The 13,791-nt window shown below is 43.0% G+C and overlaps 1 protein-coding gene across 4 annotated transcripts in view; it reads right to left on the minus strand.

The window, feature by feature from the left end:
* Positions 1-8,496, minus strand: part of C5H4orf19 (chromosome 5 C4orf19 homolog) — an 82,163-nt gene extending 73,667 nt beyond the window's left edge. For 3 of the 4 annotated variants that reach the window (XR_008307519.1, XR_008307518.1, XM_053251215.1), the window contains exon 1: positions 8,366-8,496. The gene's annotated coding sequence lies outside the window, so the exon portion shown is untranslated. The remainder of the gene's footprint in view (positions 1-8,365) is intronic. The other variant, XM_053251216.1, reaches the window with a different exon arrangement.
* Between the last annotated feature and the right edge of the window lie 5,295 nt (positions 8,497-13,791).

Genomic DNA, 13,791 nt, shown 5'->3' on the forward strand with positions numbered 1-13,791 from the left:
CAAGATGGAGGTGCTCATTGTAGGGGCTCAGAATCTGAGGGATGAGTTAGATCTCCTTGTGCTGGATGGGGTTACACTCCTCTGGAAGGAACAGGTATGCAGCTTGGGGGTACTCCTGGATCCAGGCCTTACTCTAGTATCTCAGGTGGAGGCTGTGGCCAGGAGTGCTTTTTATCAGTTTAGGCTGATTCGACAGCTGTGTCCATTCCTACAGGAGGATGACATCAGAACAGTGGTGCACCAGTTGGTAACCTCCAGGCTTGACTACTGTAATGTGCTCTACATGGGGCTGCCTTTCTACATAGTTTGGAAACTTCAGTTAGTTCAAAATGTGGCAGCACGGCTGGTCTCTGGGGCAACTTGAAGAGACCATATTATGCCTGTTTTGAAACAGCTGCACTGGCTGCCGATATGTTTCCGAGCAAAATACAAAGTGCTGGTTATTACCTTTAAAGCTCTGAATGGCTTAGGTCCAGATTACCTTAGAGAGTGCCTTCTTCGGTCTGATCCCCACTGCACGCTAAGATCATCTGAGGAGGTCCGGCTCCAGTTGCCACCAGCCCGTCTGGTGGCGACCCAGAGGCAGGCCTTCTCTGTAGCTGCTCCTGGACTGTGGAATGCGCTTCCTGAAGACATCTGTAATTTGAATTCTTTATTGGAATTTAGGAAAGCCCTAAAGACCTACCTGTTTGGCCTGGCCTTCTAGTGCTCTTAAATTGTTTTAAAGGGTCTTTGATGTTTGTGAACCACCCTGAGCTATTTTGTAAGGGCAGTCTAAAAAGCATATATATATATATATATATATATATATATATATATATATATATGCCCCAGCTTATATATATATAAGCCCCAGCTTATATATATATAAGCCCCAGCATACTGAAATATATATATATATATAAGCCCCAGCATACTGAAATTTGTAGTTTTCCAGCATTGTTTGGTCTGGCTAAGTCCACTGCTAAATAGTTTTTGAAATATTAACAGATTAACGAGCTTGACTTGTATTTTTCAACTGATATTATGGTAAGGTTATCTGAAAGATGGGTGTCAGATGCTTGGTCAGGGGGCGCAATTTCAGTGCTTGCCCTAGGCACTATTTTCCCTAGATACGCCTCTGGCTGTATGAGAAAGATTATTATTTTATTTATATTTATATACTGCCCTTTGTCTAAGACCCCAGGGCAGCTAACAACAAGATAAAAACCATCCAATAAAAGCATAAAACCAGAAAAATACAGCTAAAGGTTTTAAAAGAGCAAAAGACAGTTCATTGGCCAAAAGCCTGGATAAAAAGGGCAGTCTTCATTTCCCTCCTAAAGGCTGAGAGAAAGCTGCACTGGCTGCCGATATGTTTCAGAGCAAAATACAAAGTGCTGGTTATTACCTTTAAAGCCCTGAACGGCTTAGGTCCAGGTTACCTTAGAGCAGACCTGCTGAACTTAGGCCTCCCAGCTGTTTTTGGACTACAACTCCCATAATTCCCAGCTACAGTGGCCAACAGACAGGAATTATGGGAGTTGTAGGCAGGGTGGATTTGATTTAAATCAAACTGATTTAAATCACGATTTAAATCACTAGCAGGGTGGATAAAAATCAAAAAATCCGATTTAAATCAAAAAAATCCGATTTTTTTATTTAAATCGGATTTTTTTGATTTAAATCAGATTTTTTTTTATTTTTATCCACCCTGCTAGTGATTTAAATCATGATTTAAATCAGTTTGATTTAAATCAAATCCACCCTGGTTGTAGGCCAACATCTGCAGGAGGGCCGAAGTTGAGCAGCCCTGCCTTAGAGAGTGCCTTCTTTGGTCTGATCCCCACTGCACTCTAAGATCATCTGAGGAGGTCCAGCTCCAGCTGCCACCAGCTCGTGGTGGTTCCAACTGAGAGTAAGTCCCACAGCCTGGGAGCAACAACTGAGAAGACCCTGTTCTGCATGCTCGATAAATGGGCTTCCGCAGGTATCAGCATGCAGAGCAGAACCCTCCCAACCAATCTCGTCAAGTGGTAGATTCGACTGGTAGCAGACAGTCCCTAAGGGGCCCAAGCCATTTAGGGCTTTAAAGGTAATAACCAGCACCTTGAATTGTACCCGAAAACAGATTAGCAGATAGTGCAGTGCCTTCAAGACTGGAGTAATATGCGCACTGCGAACAGTCCCAGAGATCAGTCTGGCATCTTCATTCTGAGCCATCTGTAGTTTCTGAATATTTTTCAAGGGCAGCTCCACGTGGAGCTGTGGAGGATCTGCTCTGCTGCTTAAGGCCAAAAGGCAGCACAAACCTGTTAAGATCTTTATCCTTACTTTTAAATAATTTTCAACCCTCTTTCCTAATAATTCCTAGGACAGAATTTGCCTTTTTAACTGCTGCTGTTCATCAAGTTGATGCTTTCATCAATTTTTCCACCATGGACTTGAGATCCTTCCCAGCCAGTCACTGCCAGTTCAGACTCTATCAAAGCATAAGATTTTTGTTGTTGTTGTTCCAAAGTGCATCACTTTACACTTACTTATTCTGAATCTAATTTGCCATTATGCTGTTTGTCTATTCATCCAGTTTTGAGAATTTTAAAAAAAAGTTCTTCATAGTCTACTTAGGTTTTTAAAGATAAAGTGTGTCATCAAGTCAATTTCGACTCCTGGCGCCCACAGAGCCCTGTGGTTTTCTTTTGGGTTTTACCGCCCTGAATAATCCAATGCTTTTTAACCAGTTACTAACCCTTATGGGCCTTTTGCTTGGGAGACTTTAGTGATGGACTTTGTCAAACTTTTTGGGGGGGGGGGGGTGGAGTCCAAGTACATGATAAGGATGTTCTCATGAGCAGCTAAGCCCAGGCTGGGCTAGGCTGCTCATGGGGAGTTGCGAGATCCATGCGGATTCTGGTGCTCGCGCCCAGCATGACTCGACTCCAAAGCCCAGCCTTTAGCCGAAGTTAAGCGCATGGGCGCGCCCTTAACCCCAGTGCTGGCATCAAGTATGCGCTTGGGCTGCTTGCAGCCTGAGTGCACATAGAGACGGGCGCCTAGAGCACCCATCTCACAATGGTATCCCCCAATGCACTGCACCCATCACATGGTGCATTGTGGGATACGTGGAGGCCCGGGACGCATCATCCTGGCCTCTAGAGATCTGAGCTGCATGTGGGAGTGTTGTCTGCACTTCCCACAAGCTGCAGAGATCATCTGGGGTAAGGCAAGGTTTGCACAGCCTTCCCCCACACCCACCCTGCCTCTGGTCATGAGAATAGCCTCGGTGTCTACCAAATCAGCTCAACCTACACAGTTTCAGGGAGACATCAAACTTAGACCTACATTCTGAATTGCCTATACACACCCTCTGTTCCACCTCTCCAACACAAAACCAAACAAACAAGCTGCTAAACAAACAGATCTTGCAGACTCACACAATCAGAAGAGGACTGACTTTTCATGTAAGCGTATAAAAGAGGTTTTATTCTCTGAGCAAGCTAGTAAGAGTCCCATTTACAGACAAAGATGCTAAGGCTCTAAAGAATGGAACACATGCACACACACACACACACACACACACACACACACACACACACACACACCTCTACCTAACCAGGATGGGGCTCTTTTTCTTTTCAGCAAGATTCTACCAAAAATACTGGATCTGCCAGCAAGAGAGGAGGGTCTGCAAAGGTGGTGGCACTACAGAAAAGGCCCACCTCTATAATTCAGGAGTACACCTCTGAAAATGACCTTGGAAGGTTTGCATGGGATTAAAGATTTAAAGGCTTCATTGGGAGGGTGAAATATCTAGAAATAATGAGCAGAATAGTGCCTCTGCTCATAGTTCCACTGGTGGTTTCTGAATACCCATTCCCCCCTCCCCTGAATACCCCCACAATGCTATGCCATTGCCGAAGGTCTCCCCAGACCCCCAGCAATGGATTTCCAGGTGGCTCAAGGAGTGCCAGTAGGGAGACGGGGCTAACGACAGTGCCTTGTACAGTGCCATGTTGCAGTTTGCGATGGCTGATAATCATGCTGTATTAAGTGGATGCTGTATAAATGCAGAAAAAAATACCCTCTTTTGTTGTACATATTGCAAGCTTGGATGAAAAGCAAAAAAGTAGTGTACTTGCCATGAATACATAATTACATTATGATCTCATCTATTTGTCAAATGGACCCCTAAACATCTTCCTATGATTTCCTATAGAGGCTGTTCACACAACTGAAAAAGCCCCCACCCCACTTTGGTCTAATGCTGTCCTACCCATCTCCTGTCTCCCACACAATCACCTCTCCCTCTTCCTACCTGGTTCCCCCCCCACCCCACTCACACACAACTGAAAATTGGGAGCACGCACAATTCCCAAAACTTGTCCCACCCAGTTTTCGGTTGTGTGGACAGCCTCATAGTTATAAGAGAAAAGGAGACAGAGCAAACATGATATTGCAAAACTGGTGAGAGTGTGGAGGAGATAACCTAGAGAGTCTCCTCTTCACCTGACATTGTCTGACCCACAGAGTACAATTGCAGCAGAAACTCAGGCTAATTATTGTCCAGCAGAAGAGACAGTCCATACTACTCTATTTGTGTCCCTTGATACAGCACACCGTTTAGCTATAGATATACATTATTTGACCAGACTTTATAACGAATCATTCTCCATTCCATCTACTCCCTCTTCCTTCTCTTCCTCCCTCAATCAGCTGCTTCTACAGTGTTCTCCCTGTTTGAAGGCTTTTCACAAATTACAAAATGGCAAATCTAGGTTTGCCAGCAAGCTTATACTCAACAAGGATCCACAGTCAATTCCCTAGGGGTATACATATGAACACAGGAAGCTGCTGTATACTGATATACATTGGTCTATCAAGCTCAGTATTGTCTACACAGACTGGCAGTGGCTTCTCCAAGGTTGCAGGCAGGAATCTCTCTCAGCCCTATTTTGGAGAAGCCAGGGAGGGAACTTGAAATCTTCTGCTCTTCCCAGAATGGTCCCATCCCCTGAGGGGAATATCTTACTGTGCTAACATGTAGTCTCCCATTCAAGTGCAACCAGGGTGGACCCTGCTTAGCTAGGGGGACTAGTCATGCTTGCTACCACAAGACCAACTCTCCTCTTTGTATACCTCTAGGATACAAAGTTTGTAATCATGTATTTGCTGCATTTACAATTTTCAGGAGTGAATATTATTGAATGTCCTTCTACACCGCTTTTCTAAAAACAATTTCACACAATGGGGTTAATATAAAATAAAACATAAAAACAATACATCCAAATTTAAGAAAAGGGGACCAACAGCCTCTGAGTATTAACAATTAGAAAACTACTGTATAACATTCTGACCCAATGGGATAGATTGGGATGTATATAAAACACAGCAAAATACCAAGTTATTCTAGAAGAACTAATCTGCCAACTTTCCCTTTCACTATCCCTACAACTGAACTAGATTTGGTCCAAATCTGTTAGGTAGTTCACAATTTAGCCCGCTTGTGCCGCAAATGTTGATGTGTCTGCCATCTTCAATTGGAGTGGATGACATCATCACAAACTGTTTTTTGAGGTGTCCCTACAACTCTACCAAATTTGGTCCAAATTGGTTCCCACTTGCACGTCAAATGTTTATGTGTCTGCCATCTTGAATGAGGGTGAATGACATCATTACAAACTATGGCCTTGAGCCATCCCTATGTGTCCCTATACCTGTGGCAAATTGATTCAGATAGATTAGGCAGTTCACAAGTTAGGCCACTTGCGCCTCAAATTTTCATGCACCTGCCATCTTGTATTGGGGTGGATGACATCATCACAAACTATGCTGTTGAGGTGTCCCTACAATTGTACCTGATTTGATTCATATTGATCCAGGCATTGCAGTTGATGGGGGACATACACAGACACACTCATGGAATGCCGGGTGATCTCATAAGCCTACTGGAAAATAGGCTTAAAATGCTATAAAATCAGCTTAAATGCTAACTGCAGTCAATAGAGGTGAGTTCTGAGGGTCCATTTAAAGATTATGAGCATGGAGGCCTGTTGGACTACCTTGGGTAGATAATTCTAGAAGTATGCTGCCATCCTGAGATGGCCCTGTCCCTAGTCCCTGCAAGCCAAATCTGTGTTACAACAGGTCAGAGAGCAGGCCTGCAATGAAGACCTTAAAGGCTTTAAATAATGCAGCATGTCTAGCCTGGTCTGTTGGTTTCAATGGGAATTAAGTTATAACAACCTTTGGGGCAAACATGTGAGGTGATTCCATATGAAAGAGGTGCAGTCTTTTCAGAGAGCTGAACCAAATAGGTTTATTTAATTTCATTTATATCTCTCAGCTCAAGGTGGCATACATGGAATCTGAAGTTTCAATCTGGAGACAATATGTTTATTGGAGAATACATGCACCCTGATCAAACAGGCTATGTAAACACCTATCAGACAACACTCGAAGATCCATAAATATCAGAAATTGGGCTATTATACATAAGATACCTTTTGTAGCTCTGAATCTGGATGTCAAGAAAGCGTTCAACAGACTAGAATCAACATTTCTAGATTTGTCCCTAACTTCCAAAGAATTATTAAATCTCTGTATGACTCTTCCACTGCAAAACTGGTACTCAATGGCGTACAATCAGAAGTAATAGACATCCAAAGAGGGATACAGCAAGGATGCCCATTATATCCCTTGCTATTCACACTCTCCACTGAAACTTTAGCACATACTATCCAGTCATCTCCTCGTACCACTGGTCTATCTATAAATTATACAGAACATAAAATTAGCCTGTATGCTGATTATTTTACCATTTACCTGTCCAAGCCACTTAAATCACTACCAGCCCTTCTTATCACTCTGAACAAACTAGCTTCGGGCTTCACCAAGTAAAATTAACAAATCTACACTTGCAGCTTACAACATTCCTCAAGATGAAGAAGAGGACCACATACTGGGTCTTACCCAATTCAAACATGTTCCTTCAAAATGGAAGTCCCTGGGTGTCTGGTTTCCATCCAATTTAGACTTGCTTTTTGATATCAACAAAACTTCTACCCCAAAGTATCAAATTGGATTTCAATAGCTGGAACTCCTTAAAATCTCCCTTGGATACAAAAAATTCACATAGTAAAAATGGAATTTGAAGACAGTCACCCATGACTCATCAGACCCAGAACTGCTTAGTGCAGCCAATTAGAATTCTGGAGTTCTAACAGTTTCACTAAGTGCTCTTCCTCTACAACAAACTGAATTGCTTAACAAAATGGTGTAGTGGTCAGAGTGTTGACTAGGACTGGGAGACCCAAGTTCAAATCCCCATTCATCCTTGAAACTCACTGGGTGACTCTGAGCCAGTCACTTATCTCCCAGCCTAGTCTATCTCACAGAGTTGTTGTGAGGATAAACATAACCATGTACACCTCTCTGGGCTCCTTGGAGGAAAAGCAGGATATAAATGTAAAAAATAAATAATATTATTATTTATTAATGCAACAACAACTATGTACATGATGATGGAAAGTGTAAGAAAAACATATCGGGCTATATCTGAATTTATATAAGAATAATGATGGAACAGCTCACTATAAGCCAAGAGGATACACCGGGAAGTAAAATTTATCTATAATATTTATATCCTGCCCCTCCAGTACGATGCTGCTCAGGGTGGCTAGCGGAAACCAAGTAAAAAGTAGATCATCACACTTTATAATAGTTAATAAAAGGGATCCCATTTCTGTCAGACTTGTCCTCACTTTGTGTCTCCCCAGCCCCTTAATTACACATCATGTATTAATTTAGCCAGGAATGCAAAATTCCACATTTTCCCCAGCTATTCTCTTAAAGTTGGAAGTGGACAGTCTGTAGCTTCGAGCACAGTAGCTTTGACAATGATTTGTGACATTAACACTCTTCCATGATGGTGGGTTGTGTCTCTGGTGTGTGTGTCAGGAGCAACAATCGTGGATCTAATGGAGCCGAGTATCCCAAGATTGTCACATGAATGTCAACAACGTTTCCTCCCCTCCCCATGTTTAAGGCACGGTAGTAATCTTCCGAATCTTTCAACACCTTAATCGTTCTCTCCACTTCCCACCCTCTGGGTAGGCTAACTCAAGATTCGCACCCCGCCTCTCCCCCATAAGCTTGGGGGCCTTAGTAACTTGGGGGGCGGGGGTGGCTCTTACATCTTCCCCCGAAATTCTGCTAGATTCGATCAGAAACGAACACAGTGCCGCTTGGAGCAACAGGTGGAAGGCGGAGAGGCTTAGCTGGGAAGGAAAGAGTGTCGTCTTTATTCTTTGGACATAAGCCACGCCAGGTGCCCGGATTAAAGAGTCTCACAGGGCACAAGTTAAAAAGTGAGGAGAACTTTTCCTACCTGCAGCCTCTGTCCTGTTCAGAAAGCGAAGCCGGCTGCTGATTAGGATCTCCCATAGCTTCAGCCCAGTTTCTGTATTTGCATGCAAAATATGTAAGCAGTGCCTCCTTTCACAGGAGAGAGAGTTTGCATGACCTCTTCATGAGAGACACTGTCGTTAGTTTCATTGGGCACCCAGGCGTCATGTGACCGCAGATCATGAAAATAAAGTCCTTTTCGCGTTTGCATTTAAAACTTCCTAGACTCTGTAACCCTTTCACCTGCAAGCGAGATGGAAAACCTGTCAAACTTCATTGCTCCTGCAGGGTGAAAAGGGGAAAAAACAACAACCGAAAACAAAAGAGCCCATGTGAGGTTTTCACTATACAATGGACCTTTTTTTTTTTTTTTTTTTGGTAACGACTCAAGTCGATTGGATTATTGTGACCGTGTTTTGATGTATTATCAGTACTGGTTCCCTTGAGAAGTCACCGTTTCTCTGCTGAGTGAACTTAGCTCAACAAGCAAGATGTACAATCATGTGGGACAAAATTACGTGGAAACTAAGAGACCCACAGGTTTCCCCTCTAAGTAATGTCATGAAGCATCGTGCACATACAGTCCTGGAAATTCTGCCTCTAGGTGTGTTCTCTAGGACTAGGAAAAGTAGGATTGCCAGCTGACCAGGAAAAGTAGCATCACCTACTCTTATGCTTTTTAAACTGCAGCTTAATGCACAGAAATCAACAGGTGAAGCTCTTCACAGTATGGGAATAAAAACATCACGTCTGAACATTAAAAACAAAAATCAGAAAACACAGCTGCAGGGGATGGTTGAAGAGCTGGCAGCCCTAATACGAAGCACCGAGCCTAGTCATGCTTCTTCTGAAGTCAACCCAATTGATTTAAATCAGACTTTAAGATTGCAGTCTTGAAGAGAGACACTTTAATGAGTCAAGGAGGAGGACTGATTCAGGGCAAAACATCTTGGCTGGAATGTTCATTCACATTACAAATGCCTCATTCTGACTTTTCTTCCCCTCAAATGAGACATTAACCTCAGCAGTTACCAGGACCACAGAGAGGTAATCTGGGGCAAAATATAGTTTTGGGCCCTATCTCTTGCACGTTCTCAAATGCTGTTAATATGATCCAATCCAGTGGGGCCTCTCAGCTTTGTAAGGTCTTGAGGCAGTTTGCTCCCCCGCCACCTGAATAGCACTGAATTCTATAGGTCTTCCTTAGGTTTTTCCTGTATCCTGTACTTTCACAGCATTTTCCAAGCTGTGTTCCTAGAAACCCAGTGATTTTTCAGTTTGTCACTCAGTAAACAATTAGTGATGTTGTGCAGAGTGCCACCACAAAGACAGTCATTGCCAACTTTCTCTTCCATTGTTCAGCTGTAGATCTCTGATTGCCTCCAAATGGTGTGGCCACTCAAGCCAAGTGAAAGAGTACCCCAACATCTTCTGTAAAGCAGAGGGTATATTGCAGTGGGTGCAGTTCATGTTTCTTACATTTTTATCTGACCCTTTCTCCAAGGAACTCAGAGTGGTGTACAGGGTCCCCTCACCTCAATAAAAAGTATTCACAACAACCCTGTTAAATAGATGAAGAATTGGCAACTGGATTAAGACAAGCTTCATAGCTTCATAGTAGTATTGAACCTTGGTCTCCCCAGCCCTGGTCCAACACTCTAGCCACTACACTACACTGGATCTCAGGGCCTCTTTGGCAGGGGAAAAGGGGGAAAAAATACCAGCATGAAAAGTATTCCTTGAGATAAATGAAGTCTTGAAACCTCTAGAAAAGTGAGTATATTCCAAGGGGACAGCACCACTACTCAGTTTGATGACCTACATCATTGCTTTAAAACTTGGCTCAGTCATGAATTTACCAGGATGTTTCCCAGACAGGGGATTTATTGAGAGAGGAAATTGTATATGTTAGGAAAGCATGTGTGTGTGTGTGTGTGTGTGTATAATATATGTTTTAATTCAGCGACTCTCAGATGTAAAGTTATTTTTTGCCTTTATTCTGTTAGTGCAATTTGACTTAATATTTTAAAAATATTAAAAATCAATGCATTGACTGATTAACTTGAAATTAAATACAGGGTCCTGCCATGCTCCACTACCTGTGCACCAAATTTCAGAGTTCTCTGCCCAGCCATCACTGTGCTGTGAATTTTGTCGCTTTTCCTTATAGATGCATATGATCTCTGGTTTGAGAAGGTGCTCTTGCATAACTGTGCAATTTCAAAAGGATGCCTCACTTGTTTTCTTCCTTTTGAAATAGCACTGGTGTGGAAAAACCAAAGAGAGTAAGAGTGAGTGAGAGAGTGGGAGTGAGAGAGAGAGAGGGAGGGGACTTAGAATACTTGGGGGGGGGCAGAATCCCTAGTACTGTGGAAAGTGGAAACAGATGCCATTTTGTATTTTTGCTGCCATTTTATCTTCTGATTTTCCAGTAATTTTAATGATAATTTTAACAATATTTGAGACAATCAGCTTGATGGATGACCTCTACTGGGGAATCAACACAGGGAGTATGACTCTGTTGGTTCTGTTGGATCTCTCGGCAGTGTTTGATACCATCAACCATGGTATCCTTCTGGATCGCCTGGAGGAGTTGGGATAGGGGGTACTGCTTTGCAGTGGTTCCACTTCTGTCTCTTGGGTAGATTCCAGATAGTGGAGCTTGATGACAAAATGGGAGATGTTATATGAAGTCCCTCCATTCTGTCACCAATGCTTTTTAATATCTACATGAAACCGCTGGGTGAGGTCATCAGGAGATTTGGTGCTAGGTGTTATCAGTATGCTGATGACACCCAAATCTACTTCTCCTTTTCATCTGCATAATCAAGAAATGGTTTTCATTCCCTAAATGCCTGCCTACAGGCAGTAATGGGCTGGATGAGGAATAACAAATTGAAACTAAATCCAAGCAAGACGGAGGTGCTCATTGTAGGTGTTCAGAATCTGAGGGATGAGTTAGATCTTCCTGTGCTGGTTACACTCCCCTGGAAGGAGCAGGTACGGCGCTTGGGAGTATTCCTGGACCTGGGCCTTACCTTGGTTTATCAGGCGGAGGCTATGGCCAGGAGTGCTTTCTACCAGCTTTGGCTGATTCAACAGCTGCATCCATTCCTTGAAGATGACGACCTTAAAACAGCGGTGCATCAGCTGGTAACCTCCAGGCTTGACTATTGCAATGCGCTCCACATGGGGCTGCCTTTGTACATAGTTTGGAAGCTTCAGTTAGTTCAAAATGCAGCAGCCAGACTGGTCTCTGGTGTAACCTGTTTTGAAACAGTTGTGCTGCCTGTTGATGTTTCTGGGCAAAATACAAAGTGCTGGTTATGAGCACTTGCCCTGAGCAGCTTAGATCCAGGTTACCTTAGATAGTACCTTCTTCTGCATAATCCCCACTGGAGAAGTTCCATCTTCAGTTACCACCGGTTCATCTGGTGGTGACTCAGAGGCGGGCCTTCTCTATAGCTGCTCCTGGCCTGTGGAATGCACTCCCTGCAGAAATCCGTAATCTGAATTCATTATTGGCCTTCAGGAGAGCCCTCAAAACTTGTTTGGCTGGGCCTTCCAGGGTTTTTAATATCTTGTATATATTTTTAATCTGCTGTAACCTGGTTTTCCATGGTTTTTAAACTGTGTTAAATGTTTTGTTAATTGGTTTATGGTGTTTTACAGTTTCTGTCTCTAACTGTTGGTTAATTTTAATTGTTAATTATTTTATTTTAATGTAAACTGCCCTGAGCCATTTTTGGAAGGGTGGTATAGAAATTTATTTATTTGATTTATAAATAAATAAATAAATAATTCTGAATTATATACAATCTGATATAGGTTTCTGAGTACACTATAGTGTGTGAAATTTGTTATGGATTTTGGATTTGATTGGCAGTAGTGAGAGAATGCAAGAAAAATAAAAGAATATATATAGAGAGAGAAAGAGAGACCTGAAGTTGACTGCAAGGTGCAGGAAACAAGTTTGCCTAGTTGGGAACTGAGAGGGGTGGCCGGTGGAGCAGACACTCGCCAAAGTTACTCTCGGACAGGTAGCCATGCCTTTGCCTCTGGCTTTATCTGCGGGGTCTCTCCATATAGCACAGCAAAAATGTCAGAATATTCCGCCCAGCCATTTTCACACTCTTCCAAAGTGCAACTTCTTAAAGATGCTTTTATTACTTGTTAAGGACCAATAATCATGAACTGATATGAAAAGAGCCATTGGCTGTATGAAAAAAAAACTTTGCTGTTACCATATTGAAGTCACTGTAAATCCCTCCCTTGTAGGACCCCCCCCCCGCCGAGTATGCAGGAGTAAATCACCATTTGGAAAACCTCTTGGTAGACTTGCTTATTCCCATCCTTCCAGTTCACCTCTAAAATAGTAACCTACCTATGCCAAAGGGCTTGCCTTGAGGATGGATAAAGGAGTGTTGTTACCTGCCTACAGCCTTTAAAGTAATTCTGGCTATAGTCTAAATAATTCAGCTGCAAGATTTCCTATGCATTACATACTGGTTGTTTGGACTCCACTCCTTGCATCCTTGATGAATGAAGGGAATGGGGATTGCACCAAACTATGGTAGACAGCTTTGTTTTGCTTTCCTCTTGCATGCAGTCTTTTGTTGACTGTGATGGACACCCTCTGAATAGAAGACTGAACAGTTTACATCTGGTTCCTTCCCTCTATCTGTGAAATGCAGACACATTTGGGACATAATCCCAACTGATTACGGCTACTGTCCACTTTGGACACTGAACACCCTGGCAGGTGCCTAGAGAGAGAAAACAGCATATGAGGCAATAGCTCCATCTAGCTTCCATAATTTACTGCAACTATTTCTGCAGATACACACAAGGGCGCTTTCCAGACTAGACCCTGCAACGGGGTCATGACACAGTGTGGAAGCATACTTCAGAGATGTGTTGTGACCCCACAGTCCTGACGAAAGCGCCAGGGTGCCGTTCATATGTCGGATGCCTTGTTTCAAATTTAATTGCTGCGACTTAGTGCTATGACGTTGTTTATACAGCATAAAAAGGTGTTGTTTTTTCTGGGTTGTTAGTTTTCACAAGACTGCTCCCCCTTCAGGTTTTACGTCTTGAAAGTGATTTGCCTGAACGGAGCATTTTGCCACTTTTGAGCGGCTAGTCTGGAAAGCACCCTGGTGACAGTGGCAGTTAGTTTCTTGGCTCTCTACACAGTGAAGGTGTCTTCAAGCAGAGCACACTTGTCCTGACCACAGAAGTTGTTCTCAAATGTATTTCAGTATATTTTGTCTTTGCTTGTGACTAATGGCTTTATAGTCGCCCATGAGCTGGAAATTAGTTCCTCACAACTCTTTGTTCCACAGACCCTGAACACCTCCTGCTGGCCAGTCTGGTGACCCATCCACCAAGATCCATTTCTGCATTCGG

The sequence above is a fragment of the Hemicordylus capensis genome, chromosome 5 (genome assembly GCF_027244095.1).
Source record: "Hemicordylus capensis ecotype Gifberg chromosome 5, rHemCap1.1.pri, whole genome shotgun sequence".
Taxonomy (NCBI): Eukaryota; Metazoa; Chordata; class Lepidosauria; order Squamata; family Cordylidae; genus Hemicordylus; species Hemicordylus capensis.